The sequence below is a fragment of the Mustelus asterias genome, chromosome 8 (assembly GCF_964213995.1).
Source record: "Mustelus asterias chromosome 8, sMusAst1.hap1.1, whole genome shotgun sequence".
In the NCBI taxonomy this organism is placed as follows: domain Eukaryota; kingdom Metazoa; phylum Chordata; class Chondrichthyes; order Carcharhiniformes; family Triakidae; genus Mustelus; species Mustelus asterias.
The window spans coordinates 87,150,013-87,173,803 of record NC_135808.1 but is presented as its reverse complement, the minus strand read 5'-3'; the positions used below and the strand labels follow the sequence as shown (position 1 = coordinate 87,173,803).

General features: G+C 41.2%; 1 protein-coding gene across 2 annotated transcripts in view; it reads left to right on the top strand.

Moving 5' to 3' along the window:
- LOC144497332 (guanine nucleotide-binding protein G(I)/G(S)/G(O) subunit gamma-12) overlaps positions 1 to 23,791 on the top strand; it is a 117,289-nt gene that overhangs the window by 8,589 nt on the left and 84,909 nt on the right. Inside the window, exons 2-3 of one of the 2 annotated variants that reach the window (XM_078218444.1) lie at positions 8,415 to 8,456; positions 11,850 to 11,906. The exons of the other annotated variant lie outside the window; for it this stretch is intronic. The gene's annotated coding sequence lies outside the window, so the exon portion shown is untranslated. The remainder of the gene's footprint in view (positions 1 to 8,414; positions 8,457 to 11,849; positions 11,907 to 23,791) is intronic. 2 annotated transcript variants of the gene reach the window in all.

The window sequence follows — 23,791 nt, the reverse complement described above, 5'->3', positions numbered from 1 at the left end:
TCCAATGAAACAAACTGGTATTTGATTTGATATTGTCATGTGTATTAGTATACAGTGAAAAATATTGTTTTTTGTGCATTATACAGACAAAGCATACCATACATAGAGAAGGAAAGGAGTGCAGAATGTAATGTTAGTCATAGCTAGGGTGTAGAGAAAGATCAACTCAATGCAAGGTTGGTCCATTCAAAAGTCTAATGGCAGCAGGAAAGAACCTGTTCTTGAGTCGGTTGGTACGTGTCCTTGGACTTTTTGTATCTTTTTCTTAGTGGACGAAGGTGGAAGAAGAGTGTGTGTGGGGGTCCTTGAATATGCTGGCTGCTCTTCCGAGGCAGCGGGAAGTGTAGACTGTCAATGGGTGGGAGGCTGCTTTGAGTGATGGACTGGGCTTTGTTCGCGACCCTTTGTAGTTTCTTGCAGTCTTGGACAGAGCAGGAGCCATACCAAGCTATGATACAGCTGGAAAGAATGGTTTCCATGATGCATCTGTAGAAGTTGGTGAGAGTTGTAGCAGACATACCAAATTTCCTTAGTCTCCTGAGAAAATAGAGGCATTGGTGGGCTTTCTTAACTATAGCATCGACATGGAGGGACCAGAACAGGTTGATGGTGATCTGAAACCTAAAAACTTGAAGCTCTCGACCGTTTCTACTTTGTCCCCATTGATGTAGACAGGGGCTTGCCCTCCACTACGCTTCCTGAAGTCGATGACTATCTCCTTCGTTTTGTTGGCATTGAGGGGGCGATTATTGTCGCACCAATTCTGTTTCCTGTACTTCGTATCATCATTGTTTGAGATCCGACCCACAATGGTGGTGTCATCAGCAAACTTGAAAATCGAGTTGGAGGGGAATTTGGCCATAAAGTCAAAGGTATATAAGGTATGACTTTTCAGTTAAATAAAGTATTGTATGTACTTTTATTTCCTTCTAAAGGTTTACAAAATATATATATAGTTTATTGTTAACTTTTGAGATCACCTTAGTGTGGGGTATTAACTTTGTGCAGGAAATGTAACTGGATATTATAAGGGAAATGGATGTCATACTATTTCTGTATACTGGCTGACAGGACATTCTCCTTCATTCTATTTGCACATGACGTCTTACTGCTCTACTGGGGATTTTAATTGATTCAACTATAAATAGCATTTCCTTTCGTGATTCCAGCATTGGAGTGAATGCTACCTGTGGTGGTTGTTGATTTTATTGCTCATGGGTGTGAATTTGACTAGATATCAGAAGGTTGATGGCATTTACTTTTCTTTGGGCAGCCAGTATTGTGGATGAGTGGCTTTGATTTATAATTGCAACTTATAACTAAATGAGAACAATTTACAGAACTCATGCAGACTTTTCTGAAAGGATATCAGCCAAGAGAGCTTTCTGCCGAATAACATTCTGTACAGTGTATTTGTATTCTGCTACATACGTTTGTGCTTAGTGCACAAAGAAACTATACAGCAATTCCTCAGATTTCATCTTTTATCTGTTTTTCCAGTTTTAGTATTCTCTAAATAACTGATTTGTAGAAAGTCCTTTCCTTGTAGTTTTATTTGTTCCAAATTATGTTTGTGCACAGAAGATTGTGAATGCATTGCTATGATGAAATGATTCTGTTAGAATATTTAGATTTAACTTAATATCCATCTATAATGTGTTTTCCTGTATACTGTGCTTCATCCATAGGCTTTGAAAGTATCATGAATCAAATGATTTTGTTTTAGATTAATTTGATAGCAGAAGGAATTTGGTTTATGAACTCAAAACAAAGGTCTTGCTATCGGTACAATATGTCTCATCCAGCTAATTCTTATTGATGCTCTTGCAAGCAAATCTGAGGTGTCAGAAGCAAACTGACGCACATGCTGGCATTACTGATTTATACTGACATTTTGGATGAAAAGGTTGACTTCAAATATATTGTTTCCGTTGAAAGTGATGAAAGGTCTGATATGTTGAAAAATGTGAATTATTTGGTCACTTGCATGGTATATGGCTGTTACTTTAAACTGCACTGGATTTCTGTCAGTAATTTTATTAAACAATGTGTGTTCACGTCCACTGTTTCCTTTGTAAATGTTAAATCTTTACAATTGAGTTTTGCATTCTGAGCAGATTGCAGAACTTAAGTTCTGGCATGGATAGAAGATTGGCTGACAGACAGAAGGAAGAGAGTGGGGATAAGGGGGTCCTTTTCAGGATGGCAACCAATGACTAGTGGTGTTCCACAGAGGTCAGTGTTGGGACCACAATTTTTCACTATATACATTAATGATCTGTAAGATGGAACTGAGGGCATGGTTGCTAAATTTGCAGATGATACAAAGATATGGAGAGGGACAGGTACTGTTGAGGAAGTGGGGAGGCTATGAAAGTGGACAAAGAAATACCGGATAGAATACAATGTGGGAAAGCGTGAGGTCATGCATTTTGGTAGGAAGAATAGAGGCATAGACTATTTTTTCTAAATGGGGAAAGGTTTCGGAAATCTGAAGCATAAAGGAAATTGGGAGTCCTGGTTCAGGATTCTCAAAGTTTACACGCAGATTCAGTTGGCAGTTAGGAAGACAAATACAATGTTAGCATTCATTTCTAGAGGGCAAGAATACAAGAGCAGGGATATATTGCTGAGGCTGTATAATTTGATTTATTATTGTCACGTGTATTAGTGTACAGTGAAAAGTATTGTTTCTTGCATGCTATACAGACAAAGCATACTGTTTTTATAGAGAAGGAAAGAAATGTAGAATGTAGTGTTATAGTCATAGCTAGGGTGTAGAGAAAGATCAACTTAGTCTGATGGCAGCAGGGAAGAAGCTGTCCTTGAGTTGGTTGGTACGTGACCTCAGTCTTTTGTATCTTTTTCCTGATGGAAGAAGGTGAAAGAGCGTGTGCGTGGGGTCCTTAATTATGTTGACTATTTTTCCGAGGCAATGGGAAGTGTAGACAGAGTCGATGGATGGGAGGCTGATTTGCGTGATGGATTGAGCTACATTCATGACCTTTTGTAGTTTCTTGCGAGCTTGGTATGGCTCCTGCTCTGCCCAAAACATATAACTAGAAAGAATACTTTCTATGGTGCATCTGTAAAGTTCCTGAGATCTGGCTCTGGTTAGATCCCGTTTAGAATATTGTGAGCAGTTTTGGACCCCATATCTAAGGAAGGCTGGGTTGGGCTTGGAGGGGGTCAAGAGGAGGCTCAAAAGAATGATCCCAGGAATGAAGGATTTGTCATACGAGGAGCAGTTGAGGAGAGTAGGCCTCCAGAATACTGAGAGGCTGAGGTAGAGTGGATGTGAAGAGAATGTTTCCACGAGTGGAAGAGACTAGAACGCGAGGGTACAACCTCAGAGTTAAGGGACGCTTCTTTAAAACTGAGATGAGGAGGAATTTCTTCAGCCAGAGGGTGGTGAATCTGCATTGCCACAGAGAGCTGTGGAGGCCAGGTCATTGAATGTCTTTAAGATAGGTTCTTGATCAATAAGGGGGTTAAGGGGAGAAGACAGGAGAATGGGGGTGAGAATCATATCGGCCATGATTGAATGGTGGAACAGACTCTATAGGCTGAATGGTTTAATTCTGCTCCTGTATCTTGTGGTCAATGCAGGCATTGTGGAAACATGAATAGCCATGGTATAGATGTTACAAGTACAGTGGAATCTTGGCAGTTGGACAACATGAAGAAAAATAATCATGGACCACGCTTGCTGCCCACCTATATAAGACTATATCAAAATTAAATGTTGTTAGGGAGCATCACTTTATCGCATAAAATTCCAAGCTCTGTTGTGATAAATGCCAACATTCCATTAGCTAATTCAATTACCTTTTGTAATTGTGCACAAGATTAAGTGATTTCTGTACACTTGACATCCAAATTCCTTTGTTCTTCCACAGTTAATGGTAGGGTGTTGGGGAGTGTTATAGAGCAAAGAGATCTAGGGGTACAGGTTCATAGCTCCTTTGAAAGTGGAATCACAGGTGGACAGAGTGGTGAAGAAGGCATTCAACATGTTTGGTTTCATTGGTCAGAACATTGAATACAGGGGTTGGGACGTCCTGTTGAAGTTGTACAAGACATTGGTAAGGCCACACTTGGAATACTGTGTACAGTTCTGGTCACCCTATTATAGAAAGGATATTATTAAACTAGGAAGAGTGCAGAAAAGATTTACTAGGATGCTACCGGGACTTGATGGATTGAGTTATAAGGAGAGGCTGGATAGACTGCGACTTTATTCCCTGCAGTTTTCTGCGCTTTTGTAGCTGCTAGGATGGCTTGAGCTTTCATGCCTTTAGAATTGGTTTACGTACAAGGGTGCAGAGATATTACTGTCTGTCTGGATAACAGCCTTATCTATGTCCATTTTGCAACTCTCTCCTATTAGATCCTGTCTCCTCAAAATAACCCTCAACATAACATATCAACACATCACTGATCTGCAAGAGCACAGACTTGACAAGAGTATTAAACTGATAGTGGCCCCAGTTCATTCATTCTTATCCCTGAGGCTGACATGAGCATCTCAGACCTGCCCTTTCTTGAGTTATAGACTCTGTCATGGGGATACAGGTGGGAGTTTCTGATGTAGATGATCTTGAAGTGATCATGTCTTCCAAGGCAGACTACAGAGTTTTAATTTCGCATATCAGTACCTGCACATGAGATGAAGAACACTGGAGTTACTTCACAATCAGCGTCATAAAAACATAGTGCCCATTGCCTTCAGCAATATCCAGTCCAAAAGCATCCTATCAAAAAGCAAAGGGCGGCACGGTAGCACAGTGGTTAGCACTGCTGCTTCACAGCTGCAGCGACCTGGGTTCGATTCCCGGCTTGGGTCACTGTCTGTGTGGAGTTTGCACATTCTCCTCGTGTCTGCGTGGGTTTCCTCCGGGTGCTCCGGTTTCCTCCCACAGTCCAAAGATGTGTGGGTTAGGTTGATTGGCCATGCTAAAATTGCCCCTTAGTGTCCTGGGATGCGTAGATTAGAGGGATTAGCGGGTAAAATATGTAGGAATATGGGGGTAGGGCCTGGGTGGGATTGTGGTCGGTGCAGACTCGATGGGCCGAATGGCCTCTTTCTGTACTGTAGGGTTTCTATGATTTCTTCTATGAAGGGGCTGAAGCTTGCATTTTTTTCCTTATCAGAAGAGAGCTGGCTCTTGTGAATAGCAATTCATTTTCCCCTCTTCCATTATTGCTTGCTCTATTCATTCTGATCTCTGTATCAGGCAGTTCACTTTTCTCCATGTCATTTTTAAAATCATGTAAGATGTGTTTCTGAACTAATACTTGCAGGATATAAATGCATGCTCTGCATCTTCAGAAAACGCTTTTTTCATATTACCCTTGCATGAATCTCAAATCCAAGATGCTTCATGAGTTTCATAAAGCAAAATTTGATTCAGTCACATAGAGATATTAAGTCAGATGACTAGAAGCTTGGTCAAAGAGATTTAGAGAGGGTATTCCAGACTTAAGGCCCTGGCAACTGATGGTGTAGCATTAAAATCGGGATGCTCAAAACAGCAGAATTAGCAGAGCCCAGATATCTTGGAGGGTTGTGGGGCTGGAAGAGATTAGCATTAGGGAGGGATTTGGAAACCAGATTAGAATTTTAAAATCGGCATTGCCTTTTTTTTCTTCCATTTGTCCATCCGTCCAGTTAACATGGGTGTCAGTGGCAAGGCCATTTGTTATCTACCTGTAATTGCTCTTGAAAAGATAGTGGTGAGCTAGTTTTTTGAACCACTGCAGATGTCGCTATTAGGGAGCTCCAGGCCTTTGACCCAGTGCCAGTGAAGGAATGGCTATACATTCCCAAGTCAGAATGCTATTTGAAATAAAGGGGTTCTTGTGCACTTGCTGCCTTTGTTGTTCTAGGTGGTGGAGGTTGCAAGTTTGGAAGATACTGTTGAAACATTGAGCTGCTACAGTGCATGTTGTAGATGGTGCAAGGATAGATTTGTGGGGATGTCAGAGTAATGGTGTGGAAGTGGGAAGAGATACCTGCCCCCTGTGGATGCATAGTGAAATCTCCATCCTGACTCCAGTTTTCATGAGGCCTTGGGTTTGAGTGTACAAATTGAACACCTTAACATTTCTCAGGTGTATGTCTCCTGTGTGTGAGCAACTTTTGTGCCATAGGTGCCATGTTCAGACCACTGGTGTCATTATATTCTGCAAACTGGCACTTTAACAACCTGCAGCTAGAGGACAAGTTTTTCCAGGACTTTTTCCATCACTTCTGGGCCCACTAGAGAAAGAAGCAGCAAAGCTTCCCCTCCCTGAAGTTATCATGGGACTTGGGCAAGGCTTGTGTCTCTGTCTTCTGTCAGAAGTATGTGAGGGGGTTGATGAGGTGGAAATCCAGGGTCGAGAGGTTGAAGCAGGCAGTCCTGCTTTGGTCAGACTGTCGAGGACCCAATCCTGTGTAAGATGTGTGAAGTGTGCTGAGGGACCTGCAACCTGTTGAGTTCCAAGGTATGTACATGAGGTCATAGATCTGGACCATGGCTTGCCCTGCTTCTTCTCAGTGGGTGAAAGGGAGGCGTGAGGTCTGTAAGAAAATCCTTAAGCTACTGCCTGACAGTGGATTCCCTTGTCTTGGATCTGTAGAGAATTGGGCTGTGAGGCAGGGTGACACAGTGGTTAGCACTGCTGCCTCAGCGTCGGGGACATGGGTTCAATTCCTGGCTTGGGTCACTGTCTACCATGGAGTTTGCATGTTCTCCCAGTGTCTGCATGGGTTTCCTCCGGGTGCTCGGGTTTCCTCCCACAATCTGAAAGAAGTGCTGGTTAGGTGCATGACCATGCTAAATTCTCCCTCGGTGCACCTGAACAGGTGCTGGAGTGTGGCGATTAGGGGTTTTCACAGTAACTTCATTGCAGTGTTAATGTAAGCCTACTTGTGACTGACTAACTTTAACTTTAAACACAAGTCTATTCCTGTGCTCTTTTGCAGATCTGTCCTGAGTTTTATGGGAGGACCTGCTGCAGGTGGTCACAGGGCGCCTAGAAGCTCGTTGCTCCACTTAGCTTGGTGGAGTTGACTGGTGCCTTGGACTAACTCTTGAGAAGTGTGGCTGGATGGGTGACAGTGGAGTCCATCAGGATGTTCTTTAACATCCTGGGAAATGACTAAAAGCAGGTCCTGGAGGAAAGTTTAGTGACTGGGCTGTTATTGTCCTGCTGTTTGAGAGAGTATTTCTGCCATTTAAGAATTGGCGTCTGGTTCCCTTCTCGGCACCAATTAAAGATTTTTGCCAAGCAATGTTGTTTTGCTTAGCAGATGAAAGGACTCTTGCTACGTTGACCAGAGTCGGTGACATGCTAGAGGAGAGAGGACTGGATGTTATCAGTAGAACTTGTGCATCATGCAATGGTGGATGTCACGACCAAAGCCTTTGAAAATGGCCCCAACTGCTCTGGAGGTGGCTCAAGTATGTGAACCCACTCCTCAAGCTTTTGGTTGCTCTTGGCAGTGGAACTAGCAAACAGTGCCAGCTCAGGATTGGAAAAGAGGATGTGGGAAGTTTTCGAGATATAGATGGGAAAAGTAATTTACATGGTAACATGACCTTTAACTTTGCCTAGGATAAAGTGATGGCAGAAACAAGTATCATGCTTTTATAAATAATAGGTGGAGTTTTCTGCTTTAGCATATCTGATAGGTCTTTGAAATTTATCCTGCTTTGCAACCTTGTCCTTGGCATTGACTTGGTCGGTTGCTTGATAAATCCTTGAACTCTTCACAGAATGTAGTGCCCATTCAAGGGAAACAGGGTGTTGTTTTCTGATTTGTTTGCCAACATCATCCCTGCCTCAAAAGGAAAATTGGGACACCTTCCCACACCTTTAACTACTTATTTACATCATGATGATGAATTAGAAATCAGTTGTTTCTGCTCTTGTGGCAGGGATGTTGCAATGTCCCTTTGTAGTGGAAGAATGTATTGCTGTCAGTGGGTGAGCTGCCAAACCTAAGCACTATTTATATGTGCAGCTCGTCCACAATGCATAATTGAAGAACCACCTGGAAATTCAGTGATCCTCTAGGATGCTTATCTTGCTGTTTGAAGTGGGTAGGTTAAAACCAGTTGTTAGATCAAGGCCTCTCAACCTCAATGGTAGATACTTAATTAGTTTCCACAGGGCAGGGTTTATAACACAAAAGTGGAAAATATTTGTGCATTGGTTTTTTAATATATTAGCCCGATTTCCTATCTTGAAGGTTGAGGATCATTCTACCTAATCTACAGCTGCTTCCTGGTTTTCACTCAGTTGATATCTATATTTAATTGCAGTCCATGCCAGTGCCTTGAGAAGAATGTGCTTTGACCTGTAGTTTGGTTATTTTGCAACAGTTAACGCTCCTAAATTTGTGCTCCTTTTATGTGCTCCTACAGTGCCTGGAGGATGCGTAATGAAGAAGATAGATATTTTGCCTGGTAAGTTTCTTTCTTCAAATGATGTGCATTATCCATTTACCACTATCCCTCCAGGAATGATGTTTTGGTGAGGTTCACATTGACTGGTTTAGGAGTTTCACATTGCCTTCAGGTCATACTGAGCTGATGTAACCTGTAAGGAAAGAGAAAAGTTGCATTTCTATGAAACATCTTTCATGATCTGTACTGGGACATCCTTGAAGTATTTTTGAATTGTAGTCACTATTGCAATACAGCAGCCAACTTATACACAGCAAGTCCCACAACATCAATGAGATATTAATTAAACTCTCTTTTAGTAATATTGTTTAAGGGATAAATATTGGCCAGTGCTCCAAGGGGAAGTTCCTTCCTCTGCTTTGAATAGTATGATGGGATATTTTATGACCCCCAAGACAGCATACTTGTATTTGAAAAGCAGCAAGTCCAACAGTGCAATACTTCATGAAAGTATTTTGAAGATTATATGCTGAACTTTGTGCTGGGACTTTGAAGCCATAATCTTCTGACTCCAGTAAGAGTGCCACCCCTGAGTGGAACCTTGTATAGCATGGAAGTAGGAGGCCATTTGTTGATTGCCTATCTACAGCATCAATAACTTGGATAGTAATATAATAAAATGTCCCAACATTTCACAGGAGCATTACAACACTGAACCATAAAAAGCTTGGTCAAAGAAAGTTTTTTAAGGAGTGTGTTAAAGGAGGAAGTGGGAGATGTCAGGAGGAATTTCAGAGCTTAGTGTCTAGGTAATTGAAGATGCAGATACCAATGGTGTAGTTGGGGAGACCAGAATTAGCAGAGCACAGTATCGAGGAGGGTTGTAGGGCCTGAGCAGACTAGAGGTGGGGCGTGGGGAGGCCATGGAGGAATTTAAAAATAAGAGTGGTAATTTTAAATTCAAGACTTTATCTGGCTGGGGTCAATGTAGGTTAGTGAGAATAGGACTAATAAGTGGACGGGACATGGGCAGCAAAGTTTTAGTTTGGGGGGTAGAATTTGGAATACCAGCCAAGAGTGTTGGAATAGACAGATCCAGAGATAACACAGGTATGAATGAGATGAGGTAGAGAATAGAGACGGGCAATGTTATGGATGTGGAAATGGGAAGTATTTGTGCAAAAAGGTGTTCTGAAGTTCATCTCTGGGTCAAATATGGCACCAAGATTATGAACATATTGGTTTAGGTCCAGATAGTTGTCAAGAAGGATGGAGTCAGAAGCAAGGGAACAAAATTTGGAGCTGGGGCCAAAATAAATGGCTTCTGTCTTCCCAATGTTTATTTGGAGGAAATTTTTACTTGCCCAGTACTGAATGTCAGATAAGTAGTTTGATAATTTGGCAACAGTGGAGGAGTCGAGAGAGATGGTAGTAGGTTAGAGGAAACTGAAAAATAATAGTCTTTGGATGGTTTGTTGGGGGTGGGCAACATGTAGATGAAAAATAAGAGGGAAGCAAGGATAGAACCTTGGGGAACACCAACAGTGATGTGGAAGCAGAAAGAGAAACCGCTGAGGCACTCATGATGACATTTTCGGGTGTGCACAGGCTGTGGCTTTCCGAGAAGCTGACAAGTTGAAGTTGTGTGTAGTGATAGGGCTAAAGTTCCTATAGGATGGGTAATCTCATTTTACTAAATCTTTGTGGGTCAAATATTTCATGTGTGTTTCAATTTACACTTTAACCAGTGTAATTTAGTTGTATCAGAACTTTACCAATCTTTTATTTAAAGCATTTTTTGTAAATTAGGATATTTTATGTTTTGGTTTGTACTGAATGTATCACTGCAATTCAACGCATAAGAGAAACTATTCTCATCTAAGTTTGTGACTCATTCATTGAATGTGGGCATTGCTGTCAAAGGCCTTCAGTTATTGCCCCTGGTTGCCCCTTGAAGCTGGGCCATTTCATGGGGCTGTTAAGAATCAGTCACATTGCTGAAGATTTGGAATTTCATTTGAACTGGATCAGGTAAGGATGGCAAATTTTCTTCCAAATCGGCATCAGTGACAAACCAGTTAGGCTTTTCATCAGTCTGGTAGTTACATGATTGCCATCACTGCTAGCAGCTTACTTATTAATCTCCCTAGCTTCCCAGGGTGGGATTTGAACTTGCATCTCTTGGTTCATTCGATCAGGCTTCTGGATCATTTCCAATAGATTCCAATCTTGTGGTCTGATTGTCGAATAAAGAACATGTATTGCTTGCCAAGTTGCTAGTGGTTTGGACCTAAATCTGTGTCCTACATCACTACTGTAATGAAATCTGAACATTCTGAATATTGGATTCTGAGAGTTTGAATTTGGTTGAAATCTGTTGTGCTGCTAAAATCTGAGTCAGGCAGCCTCATTTAAACAGTACGATTCCTGACTCACCTTGGGTAAATAAATCTAGAGCAATAGTCTAATCTGAGGATGTCGAATGGTTCTTGCCCGATTCCCAACCTGCCCAGTTAAATTGGAAGTGGATGCATTCCCACAATTTTGCCAACCCTCTTCCCACCCCTGCCTTGTCTAAAAATCCGAAAGAAATCTCTAGAATAGTTTCATTTCTGTAAGTTGAAGTAGAGGAAATAGTTAAAGCTCCAACTAATTTGAAAGTCAGTTAGACTCTCATTCACAAATTTTGGATAAGTTGTTTTGTATTCACGAGAATTTTACCTTGTAAATCTATTAAATATTAAAGTGAAGTCCCTTGGTAAATTGTACTGTATAAGGGTGTCATACTATTGTTCTCTGCATTCGTTCCAAATAAAAATGGACAAATTGTGTTTGCACACATGTCCCTTTTTGTTCTGAATTTAATGAAACTGGATCAGGTTCCATAGTTACTGGAAGCACTCATATCCTACGTGTAAATGTTATGTTAAAAGATGCACTGTGTACAATTTCAAAGTTTACGTAGGATTGAAAATGTTTAGGTTACTCAAGAACTGTTATATTGCCAAAAAATGTGAAGAGAATGTTTTTCAAAGGTTACATAATCACTTGTACAATGATTTCAGTTTTTGCATAGATTGCAGTTTTTCATTTAAGGATTGTGTTGTGTAGTACTTTATCAGTCTGCATTTCCTGATGTGTGTAGGTTAAGTTCTAAATAAATCTAGAGCAATAATCTAATCTGAGGATGTCTAATTATATAATAATTTTCCAGACCTTAGTAAGAAATGTACCATAATGGGTTATTTGTTAGTGTTCAGCTGCACTAATTTAAATGCATTAAATTAAGATTGTGATTCATAAAAGACCTGAAACTGAGTTGTTGGAAACTAATCTGCAGTTACTTATGCACATAAGGAGGTATGTTCAAGGTAGCAATCTATACATTATTTTTATTATCCAAACCATTAATGGCATTGACAAGTTAAATTTTTGCAATTTATTATTTTTCAGATGCCTACAAAATAGAAACGAGCTTTTAACGAGTTCCTTTAAGACTGCCTGCATCAAGTACGTAATTTTAACTTTCTTCCTCCTTGCAGACCAACTGTTGAATTATCTGAGTGTGTGTGATTCAATTCACTCTGTACCTCCTCTGCTATCTCATATTGAATTCCAGGAGAATCTGTTATTTTGGAGCTTGTTACAGATTGGTTCAAAGATAAATATCAGGCAGCCTCTCCAAATATAGTCCCTGCTCTGGTTCTGCTTCAATAACATTAGTCATAGTGACACCAATTCTAAATTTAAAAGCTTTTCTGCAATATCTGCAAGCAATCTGACTTGCCAAAAATTACCACCTTTCACCTCACTATGGAGTTGTTGTGTTTTGCTGCTTTTCATTATAGTTACACTGGATAGTAAGATGTGTTTCAAATTAAACCATGGGAACCTTCTGTGACCACTTTTGAGCTGGTTGAAAATTTTCGCTGAAAATGAATTGGAGTACCTTACTAATTAATTCACACTAAGTTTATCTGCTGCAAAACATGCTAATGAAGGATGAGCATTATCATAATTTTATCCTGAGTCTGCATAATCCAGGCAGTTATTATCTTTTCAGTTATTGAACAATTTTTCAGGCTTTTAACCCATTTGCTGCACACATAGTCTCGTGCTGTTTTGCAAATGATCGTATAGATCAGGCTCAAACAGGCAGGTGTGTGACATTTCCAAATGTAGATTTTATATAATTGGTTTCAGGTGCTCAGTATGGTTCATGTAGAGTTCGTTGTTTTATGCCACATCTGATTGGTTTTGTAAGGCAGTGCTGATACCTTTGGCTCTACATTGATAAATTATAGTCTATTTTTTGACAGTTCTCCTTTAAAAGTGTCAGAGTAATATCTGGTGCATCAGTCTGTTTGAAATCTGCAAAAGTGTGAGAGTGGAGTTGCAACATTGATACAGCAGATTCTGTAAATGTGTGCATCCTGTCTTTTTTGCATCATGTACTTGCATGTAAGTATATTATCTGATCGGGTGTGCAGGATATTTTTCTTGTATTACAAATAATACAGTTGAGGAATAGAAATGCAATGGGAAATTTTGTCTGCCTTCAATTTGTGTTGCCAAGCATTTAAATTGGACAAACTGGCACTGATTTGATACATGTAATTTGGCCTTTTTCTTTTGTGGTGGATGTCATTTTACACTTTAGAACCATGTTTGCTGGTAGATAAGCCCAAGACCAAGAAGCTCTGCACTTATGGGACTGATCAATGTGACCAGGGCTGATCAAGGCTAGTAAATCCTGGTTCTCAAGTTAAATATATTTTGTATGTTTAAATGATATATCAATATTGCAGTAGCACATCACTCTATCATGTTCAGGAACACTTGTGCAACATGTTAAAAACAAACATATTCTCCAGATAACCTTTGGTGTAAGGGCAATGTGTGCTCGCATGACAACCAAATCCCTCAATCCTTTCACTGTGTCCAAATTGTCATGCTGTTTGTCCGACATTCGGTACTGGTGAGCAGAAATTTCCTCCAGCTAAGTATTAGAGAAATAAGTTTCCAGTCCCTACTACAAATTCTGTTCACTGGCCAGCAACTCCCTGGCAATAAAATGAGACTGAACTAGACTATTTACAGTCTCGGTGTCATATTGACCCCAGGATAAATATCTGACCACATAGTTACACCCCCACCCTAGCTGCCTTCATGACCATGCCTAGCTCCACTCTTGCCTCAGCTCATCTGCTGAAGTCCTCATCTTTGCCTTTGTTGTCTCTGTATTTAACTGTTCTTGTTCACTCCTGGCTGGTCCTGCATGCTACGCTCCATAATAAACTAGACGTTGTCCAATAACCATGTTCCTATTTTCCCCTATATCTGGGACCTTACAATGATTGAAGGCATCACACTCTGATTTTATTTCTTGAGATTGAGTGTTTCCGGATTTTCCCCCGTGTTTGAGACCACATTCTGAAATTCTGCCTTTTTCTAAAGAAGGTCACAAATCACCGAGTTCAATACTTTTTTTGGTGTAGATCAAATATAGGACTTGGAAGATGGGCAAGTAGACAAAATGGCCCACAATGTTGGTTCTTTTTCAAGTAATTATGGCTGTTTCTTTGTTGGTTAAACCATACAGATTTTAATGAATTTGTTGAGCGAGAGCGTTGACTTTCTCCAATCTTAATTTGTGATGCTGCTCACTTCTTTAGACGCATTTGGTGTAATCTTAGCCAACTAACAACCAAATCATTAAAAAAAATACCTATCAGTTTAACATTGACGCTAAGTTTTAGTGACCCACCTCTTACCTGGTGCAATTTAGTATGAACTGGAACTTTGAAGAGAATATCAATATTAAATTGCAATTATACTTCAAAATGTTTATATTCATGTAATAAACTGCACTGCTGTTTGAAATCTTTGCATGTCATAAGGGGTAACCAAGAAGGGTAGATGAGGGCAGTGCAATCGACATTGTCTACATAGAATTTAGCAAGGCCTTTGACAAGGTACTGCATGGTAGGGTGTTGCATAAGGTTAAATCTCACGGGTTCCAGGGTGAGGTAGTCAGTTGGATACAAAATTGGCATGGCATCAGAAGACGGGCGATGGTTGTAGAGGGTTGTCTTTCAAACTGGAGGCCTGTGGCTAGCAGTGTGCCTCAGGGATCAGTGCTGGGTCCACTGTTTGTCACTTATATTAATGATTTGGATGAGAATTTAGGAGGCATCGTTAGTAAGTTTGCAGATGGCATCAAAATTGGTGGCATAGTAGACAGTGAAGAAGGTTATCTAGGATTGCAATGGGATCTTGATCAATTGGGCCAATGGGCTGATGAATGGCAGATGGAGTTTAATTTAGATAAATGTGAGGTGATGCATTTTGGTAGATTGAATTGGGGAAAGACCTACTCGGTTAATGGTTGGGCGTTGGGGAGAGTTGCAGAACAAATAAATCTAAGAGTACAGGTTCATAGCTCCTTGAAACTGGAGTCATAGGTGGACAGGGTGTTGAAGAAGGCACCCTGCATGCTTGGTTTCATTGGTCAGAACATTGAATACAGGAGTTGGGACTTGTTGTTGAAGTTGTACAAGAAATTGGTAAGGCCACTCTTGGAATACTGTGTACAGTTCTGGTCACCCTATTATAGAAAGGATATTATTAAACTAGGAAGGGTGCAGAAAAGATTGACTAGGATGCTACCGGGACTTGATGGATTGAGTTATAAGGAGAGGCTGGATAGACTGGGACTTTTTTCCCTGGAGCGTAGAAGGCTGAGGGATGGTCTTATCGAGGTCCATAAAATAATGTGGGGCATAGATCAGCTAGATAGTCAATATCTTTTCCCAAAGGTAGGGGGGATAGGTTTAAGAGGAGAGATACAAAGGGTCTAGAGGGGCACGTTTTTCAGAAGGTGGTGTGTTTGGGATGAGCTGCCAGGGGCAGTAGTAGAGCAGGTATACTTTTGTCTTTTGAAAAGCATTCGGACAGTTACATGTGTAAGATGGGTATAGAGGGATTTAGGACTAGCTTAGTGGTAAACACTGGGCGGCATGGACATGTTAGGCCGAAGGGCCTGTTTCTATGCAGTAAACTTCTATGACCTCTGAGTACTGCATTGTGCAATTTTAAGTAGCCATTCATGATTGAATCTAAATATTTGCCAGTTGTGTACGTTCATGGGGGACTGGGACTAAAAGAATACAGAAATTCAAATTTGGAAACGCACGAATTGCATGACCCTATTGTGGAACACCACCTCCACTCCGTCCACAAGCAGACCCTGAGCTTGCGTTTTAATTCTACCTTGGTCTCACATTGCCATTTCTTTCCTTGGCCTGCTGCACCATTCTAGTAAAGATCTATGCAAGCTACACCATTACCACTTGCTTTGCTTTTTGTACCATTAAATCTTTTGTCAGTTAATCTCACCCACCCTTTACCCTATCACCAACCTTGCCTTTTGTTCTTCCTCGGCCGTTCTCCTTTTTCAGTGGCCTGAAATCTATTATGTTTCTATCTTCTATTAGTTCTGAAGAAAGGTCCTTGACCTGAAATGCTAACTCTGTTTTTCTCTGTCTACAGATGCTGCCAGTCCTCCTAATTATTTCCAGCATTTTCTATATTTAATTCAAGAGCCTTGAATGGTTCAGCTGATTTTATATAGCATGCACATTTCCCTCCTCATCCCAATAGTTATGATTTGTATAAAACACAACTTGTTTTTATTGGCGAATGAAGCCATGTTTAGCTATTGTGCCTTTATTTTAAATTGAAAGCATGCTATCATTGTCCCATTTGCACAAAACTATTATTTTCTATTCGTATATCTTTGGCTTCATAGTTATATGTAATGCAGGATATTTTATCCTAAATTTTAGGTTCCATGTTCTTATTTGGCACTTTCTACTTATTTTAATAAGAATGGATTCAAAAATGTAGTTAATCAATGCAGAATGCTAACTTAACTCAACTCCATGTATGGTGTCCCAAAGTGCAATAAGAACATAAGAAATAGGAGCAGGAGTAGGCCATCTAGCCCCTCGAGCCTGCCCCGCCATTCAATAAGATCATGGCTGATCTGAAGTGGATCAGTTCCACTTACCCACCTGATCCCTATAACCCCTAATTCCCTTCCCGATCAGGAATCCATCTATCCGTGATTTAAACATATTAAACGAGGTAGCCTCCACCACTTCAGTGGGCAGAGAATTCCAGAGATTCACCACCCTCTGAGAGAAGAAGTTCCTCCTCAACTCTGTCCTAAACTGACCCCCCTTTATTTTGAGGCTGTGCCCTCTAGTTCTAGCTTCCTTTCTAAGTGGAAAGAATCTCTCCACCTCTACCCTATCCAGCCCCTTCATTATCTTATAGGTCTCTATAAGATTCCCCCTCAGCCTTCTAAATTCCAACGAGTACAAACCCAATCTGCTCAGTCTCTCCTCATAATCAACACCCCTCATCTCTGGTATCAACCTGGTGAACCTTCTCTGCACTCCAAGGCCAATATATCCTTCCGCAAATAAGGGGACCAATAGTGCACACAGTATTCCAGCTGCGGCCTCACAAATGCCCTGTACAAATGCAGCAAGACATCTCTGCTTTTATATTCTATCCTCCTTGCGATATAGGCCAACATCCCATTTGCCTTCTTGATCACCTGTTGTACCTGCAGACTGGGCTTTTGTGTCTCATGCACAAGGACCCCCAGGTCCCTTTGTACAGTGCGGCACGGTAGCACAGTGGTTAGCACTGCTGCTTCACAGCTCCAGGGTCCCGGGTTCGATTCCCGGCTCGGGTCACTGCCTGTGTGGAGTTTGCACATTCTCCTCGTGTCTGCGTGGGTTTCCTCCGGGTGCTCTGGTTTCCTCCCACAGTCCAAAGATGTGCGGGTTAGGTTGATTGGCCAGGTTAAAAAAAAATTGCCCCTGGGATGCGTAGGTTAGAGGGATTAGTGGGTAAAATATGTGGGGGTAGGGCCTGGGTGGGATTGTGGTCGGTGCAGACTCGATGGGCCGAATGGCCTCCTTCTACACTGTAGGGTTTCTATGATTTCTATGAGTAGCATGTTGTAATTTTTTTCCATTTAGATAATCCAATTTTCTATTATTTCCTCCAAAGTGAATAATCTCGCATTTGTCTGTTATACTCCATCTGCCAGATCCTCACCCACTCACTCAGCCTGTCCAAATCTCTCTGCAGACCTTCTACGCCCTCCACACGATTCACTTTTCCACTTATTTTTGTGTCGTCTGCAAACTTTGGTATCCTACACTCAGTCCCCTCCTCCAGATCGTCTATATAAATGGTAAATAGTTGAGGCCCCAGTACCGATCCCTGCGGCATGCCACTAGTTACCATCTGCCAACCAGAAAAGCACCCATTTATTCCGACTCTCTGCTTCCTGTCGGATAGCCAATCCCCAATCCACGCCAACACCCTACCCCCAACTCCGTGTGACCCAATCTTCAGCAACCTTTTGTGAGGCACCTTATCAAACGCCCTTTGGAAATCCAAAAACACTGCATCCACCGGTTCCCCTCCGTCAACCGCACTAGTCACATCTTCATAAAAATCCAACAAGTTCGTCAAACACGACTTTCCCCTCATGAATCCATGCTGCGTCTGCTTAATCGAACCATTCTTATCCAGATGGCCTGCTATTTCTTCTTTAATGATGGATTCCAGCATTTTCCCAACTACAGACGTTAAGCTAACCGGCCTGTAGTTACCCGCCTTTTGTCTACTTCCTTTTTTAAACAGCGGCGTAACATTAGCCGTTTTCCAATCCGCCGGCACTACCCCAGAATCCAACGAACTTTGATAAATAACCACTAACGCATCCGCTATTACCTCTGACATTTCTTTCAGTACCCTGGGAGGCATTCCATCCGGGCCCGGGGACTTGTCCACCTTCAGTCCTAATGAAGCAATGTGACTTCAGAAAGTTTAGTTTTGAATACTTGCATGTTTCTAAGATAGAGATGAGAAGGAATTTCTTCTGAGGGTCATTTGGCTTTGGAATTCTTGTCTAGAGAGAGAAGTGGGGGTCAGGTCCTTGAATATATTCAAGGCTGAGCCAGACATATTTTTGATCTACAAAGGAGTTGATGGTTATGCAGAGTAGACAAGAAGATTACAATCAGATCAGCTATGAAGGGAGGGGTAGTATCTCTCGTAGGCAGATTCACCACTCTTTGGAGTGGCTCATTTTGCATTGACCTTCACCTTAACCCAACTCTCACCTCTGGCTCCTAGTAGTTGTTAGCATGCAACAGTGGTCACACCCTGATCAACTGCTTTGGGTAGGCCAAATCAGGTGATGGGTCTCCAACCCATGGTGACTCGGCGATCTGTATATCCTGGCAGATTAGACTTGCCTACCTGAGGAGGGTCAGCTCAAGAAAATTGGTGCAGATTATTCTTTTGGAATGAGTGTGGAAAAGGAAAACAGCACACAGTTGGTGTAGGCTTTGCTGTCATGGACCATCTTGTCAGTAAATTGATTTGCCTTCCTAAATGTTAGCACCGTCAGACAGACAGTTATTAAATTCCCCCTGCATGGCAACAATCAATTCATCCGTGCATACATCCTTAACCATAATGCACTCTGAAGTCAAGGATAATTTTTTTTGATCTTTCTGATCTCTGCTTGACCTCCCCCTTTTGGCTAATGTGCCAAAGTCAGACAAGCTAATCATTTTTGGTGACTTCATTGCAAGATCACCAGACTTGGGAAAGTGTCATTAAAAACATGGTTGTCAGTCATAACAGCAATGGCCTCCTCTTCCTGAAGAAGTGTGCTGAGCATGAGCTCTTAATCACCGACACAGTTTGTTTTCTGCCTCCCCAGTTGCAGTAAGATGCTCTGAATGCACTCCCATTCTATGCATTTGCATCTAATTGACTGTTCACCAAGCAGAAGCACAAGTAGAATTTGAGTAAAACCATGTGCTGGACCAAACAAAGTCTGACCATTTCAAAGCTAAACAGCAAGATCTACCTGATCAAATCGACACTTGTTGCAGTGCACTTCACCGTTCGAGGCCCTTGGCCTACCTCTTGAGCATCAAGATTGGTTAGATGAAAATAGTAATGGTATCCAGAAACTACTGGAGGGGAAATATTGCATCTACAGAATTTATCACGATGACAGGTCATCACTATCCCAAGCATATTGTCTACTGACACAGCCACAGGACTGCCCCATGTGTTATAATTCAGGTCAGAGTGTTTTATGAAGTCGGCCTGGATCATAAGTTTTTTGCAATTTGAATTTGGCTCGGGTAAGCATGAGGTTTCACTTCAGGTATAATTCAAATGACCCACTTGAGAGCTTTTATCAAACAAAGTTTATTTAATAATACAGTTAACATCGATAGAAAGAAAATTAGCAATAACTTTTACCAATGACAAACAGGAAAAAAACCCATGATATTGTATAAACCTTAACGGTTAAATACAATTCCAACCAAACAAAACCTTTGCCACAGGTTTAGCACAAAATACAAATGCTCACGTGATGTTGGTACTTAGTCCTTTGGTTGGATACTACAGTCCTCTTGATACACACAGGTTTAAAGTCAGAATCGCTTCCCAAAACACCAGAGAGAGAGACTCCAAGTCAGTGCATTAGGCCCAGATTAAAAATAAACACAACCCCATTGAAGCAGCAATAAAAAAGCTTCTAGCGGACAGCTCAGCAAAAATGAAAAAAAACAAAGCTGCTTAACTGCAAAGAACATGATTTTTTAAAAAAACATTTCTTAAAGGCACACTAGCATCACACATGCAAGCTCAAATGCGAAACACTTGGTTGAATCAGAAAGCAGATGAACTTCAGTCAAATGCAGACCGCAAAGACTGGGAAAGATTCTGCAATGCTGTGAAATTTATGGGCTCCAGCTGGTTCATCGCCAATCCTTGGTGCTAAAGAGTCAATGCTGCTTTCAGAAAAAACCCAAATTCTGGAAAGATAGGCACAGCCTTTTAACCACATCCTCACTCTGCCATTATCCATTGACGAAGAAGCATTAAACAGGCAGCCACAGGTCATCGGCTGTTGTTTTCATGACTGTCCCACTCTGTTAGAAATGACAAATACAATCGCGTTCCTGTCTTGTAGCAAAGCTACAAGATTTGATGCTATCCCAGCTGAAATCTACAAAGCAGAAGGTCAATGTCTGGTTAAGAAGCTCACTGAACAATTTCAGTCTTTGTGAGAACAAGGAACCATCCAAAGAGACACAAGTCTTAATAATCCACATACAAGTGGAAAAGAACTTGCCAATCTTGCGACTATCAGAGGAATCTCAAATCTTCGAGGATCCTTCTGAATTGCTTAGTGCAACATTTTGACCAAGGTCTTTCAGGTAGTTTCTGCAGTTTCAGAAAACATTGAGGAACCACTGATATGGTGTTTACAGTTAGATGCTTCCAGGAAACAAGTTAAAAACAGAACATGGACCTCTACACCATATTTGTTGACATAACCAAGACCTTTGATACAGTCGACCATGAGGGCCTTGGAAGTAATGGAGAAATTCGGCTACCCTGAATAATTTATCAAAATGGTTCGACAATTACATGACAGCATGCTCGCATATGCCATGAATAATGGTAGGTCAGTCCAAAGATGTGTACATTAAGTGGATTAGCGATGGTTTTGATTTGATTTATTGTCACGTATTAATATACAGTATTTTCATGCTATACAGACACAGCACATCATAGAGAAGAAAAGGAGAGGGTGCAGAATGTAGTGTTACAGTCATAGGGTGTGGAGAAAGATTGACTTAATGAGGTAGGTCCATTCAAAAGTCTGATGACAGCAGGGATGAAGCTGTTCTTGAGTCGATTGGTATGTGACCTCAGACTTTTGTATCTTCCTAATGGAAGAGAGTATGTCCGGGGTGCATGGGGTCCTTGAGTATGCTGGCTGCTTTTCTGAGGCAGCAGGAAGTGTAGACGGAGTCAGTGGATGGGAGGTTGGTTTGTGTGATGGGCTGAGCTTCGTTCGTAACTCTTTGTAGTTTCTTGCGGTCTTAGACAGAGCAGGAGCCGTACCAAGCTGTGACGCAACCAGAAAGAATGCTTTCTATTGTGCATCTGTAAAGGTTGGTGAGAGTCGTAACGACATGCCAAATTTCCTTCACCTTCTGAGAATGTGATGGGTCTGGGTAAGATGTTCTTTTGGAGAGTCGGGGCAGACTTGATGAGTTGAATGGCTTCCTTATGCACTGTAGGTATTCTATGGTTCTGACCCATTCCTAATAACTAATGAAATTAAGCAGGGCTGTATGCTAGTGGTAAGTGTCCGTGCTTTTTTTCCTGCCATGCTATCCCAATGCTTTCCATGATGGTGATCCTCTGCTTGCTCCAGGAAAACCCTCAAGTTCAAGGTTTTAGTCCATGATTAGAACTCCTCAGCAAATTAGTTCACTTAGTTCAATAGCGCAATCTTTTGAGCTGTGCACGTCAATGCTGAAACATACAAGAATTCCTAGTGTAGCATCACATAAAAATTCCTAGTGATAGCATTTGCCAGATTTTAACCGTCAGTCTGGGAACAAAGAGGTGCAAGTCTATCTAACAAATCAAAAATCTGTAGAGCAATAACCCTACCTACTCCTCTTTACGGATACAAGACTTTGCATGAAGCTGACATACAGTCCAAGAAGTCCAGCTATTTTCTTTTGAGCTGCCTTCACCAGCTCCTAAAGATTGGTTGGCAGGACAAAATACCAGGCATGGCATCCACCCCATATTGGGATGGTCACATTTGAGTTGGTCTGTCATGTGGTCAGAATGTCTGACAACATGCTAAAACAAATGTTCCATGGAGAGCTCGAGTCTGGAGTGCGCTTTCACCATGGGTGAAGAAAGCACTACGAGGACACTGCACTACAAAACTTCAGAGTTTTGAAATTGATTTTGAATCCTGGGAGAAACTCGCTCAGGATCACTGCACCTGGCTCAACCAAATTTTTAAAAAGTGTGGCCTCCTTCGAATGCAAGAGCATATCAGAAGCCAAGCAAAAACGCAAAGAATGGAAATCCTGAGAGCCAAAAACTCGATCATTTGTGGTATCCTGTCTTATTTGCAGCCTGACTTTTTGGGTGCAGATTGGCATTAGCAATCATCTACGTAATCACCAGAATCCTACCAAATACATTTAATTAAGATGGTAATTTTTACCTTAAAGAACAAGCAAGAATGATGTCTTGCAAAAATTAGATATTGAACACTGCAGCCTTGAATAGAAAGGCAAGAGCAGTGTTGCATTCTGTGCACTGATTGCTACCTCTCCCTGGTGGATGATTGTTGAATTGCTTCTCTGCATAATTTTTTTTAAACCTGTAAGTATATTTGGCATAGTGCACTCTACTTTTCTCTGCTACCCACTCTTTCCCCCACTCCCCATGAAATGAATACGAAAACAAAACATATTTTGAAGAAGTTTAGGAACAATGGAACAAATCTTGATCAAATTATTTAAAATTCAACAAATTTAACATGATAGAACTGCAATAAGAAATGTTAATTGCAATTCTTTAATTGTTCTTTAATTCATTAGCATGTCAGTCATCCTGGAATCTCAGGTTTTTTTTTAACCTGAGAATATGTATTTGTTAACTCTTGATAAATGAGTAGAGATCATGACTGGTAGGACACTAGCTTTAACAGCCCACACGGTCTAGATCCTATCCATCATCAGGGTGTCATGTGTACTTCCATTATGTTCTCTTGTAAGCACCCCTCAGGACTTTGCATAGACAATGCCTTATTTAATGTGCTTGTATCTGGCTTGCTTATAAACGTTATAGTGAACCACAGTGTTTCTGACCCCATAATACTGACCAATATGAATTTGTATTAAAGTGAGCTGGGGAGGGGTTGGAATTTATGGCTATTTGTACTTTCTCTTTGCCAATCTCCAAATTTGCATGTTGGTCTAATTCACTTGCAACTCATTCCTAGTGACCCTTGCTGTTGCTAATAATAATTGGTTGTGGGGGGGTGGGCGGGGGGGGGGGGAGACAATAGCTAAATATCTAAATTAGGAAATACAGGTTAGAATGTTTAATTAAATGGAGAAGGTGAAATAGAGGGAAAAGTTAGCATTAAACAAGAGGGTTAGAGACAGCTTGCTCTTCAAATTATTTTTAAACCATCAACAATCATTAAAATCTGAAGGAATTAGACTTGTGTATAAGTGTTTAACTGCCAAAAAGTTTGGTCATATTTAAAACTGGTTACACCATTCAATTGTATGGGAATGGACAAGCTCCAACCTTTTCTTGCCTGCTTGATGCATATTCAGTGAATAAGTACCACAACATCTCCTTCCTTGGATTTGAAAGCTGAGTCTCTCAGCAATGTACTGTTATAGTGAGGCCTCTGAAGGTCAGGACAACTGTTTCCAGAT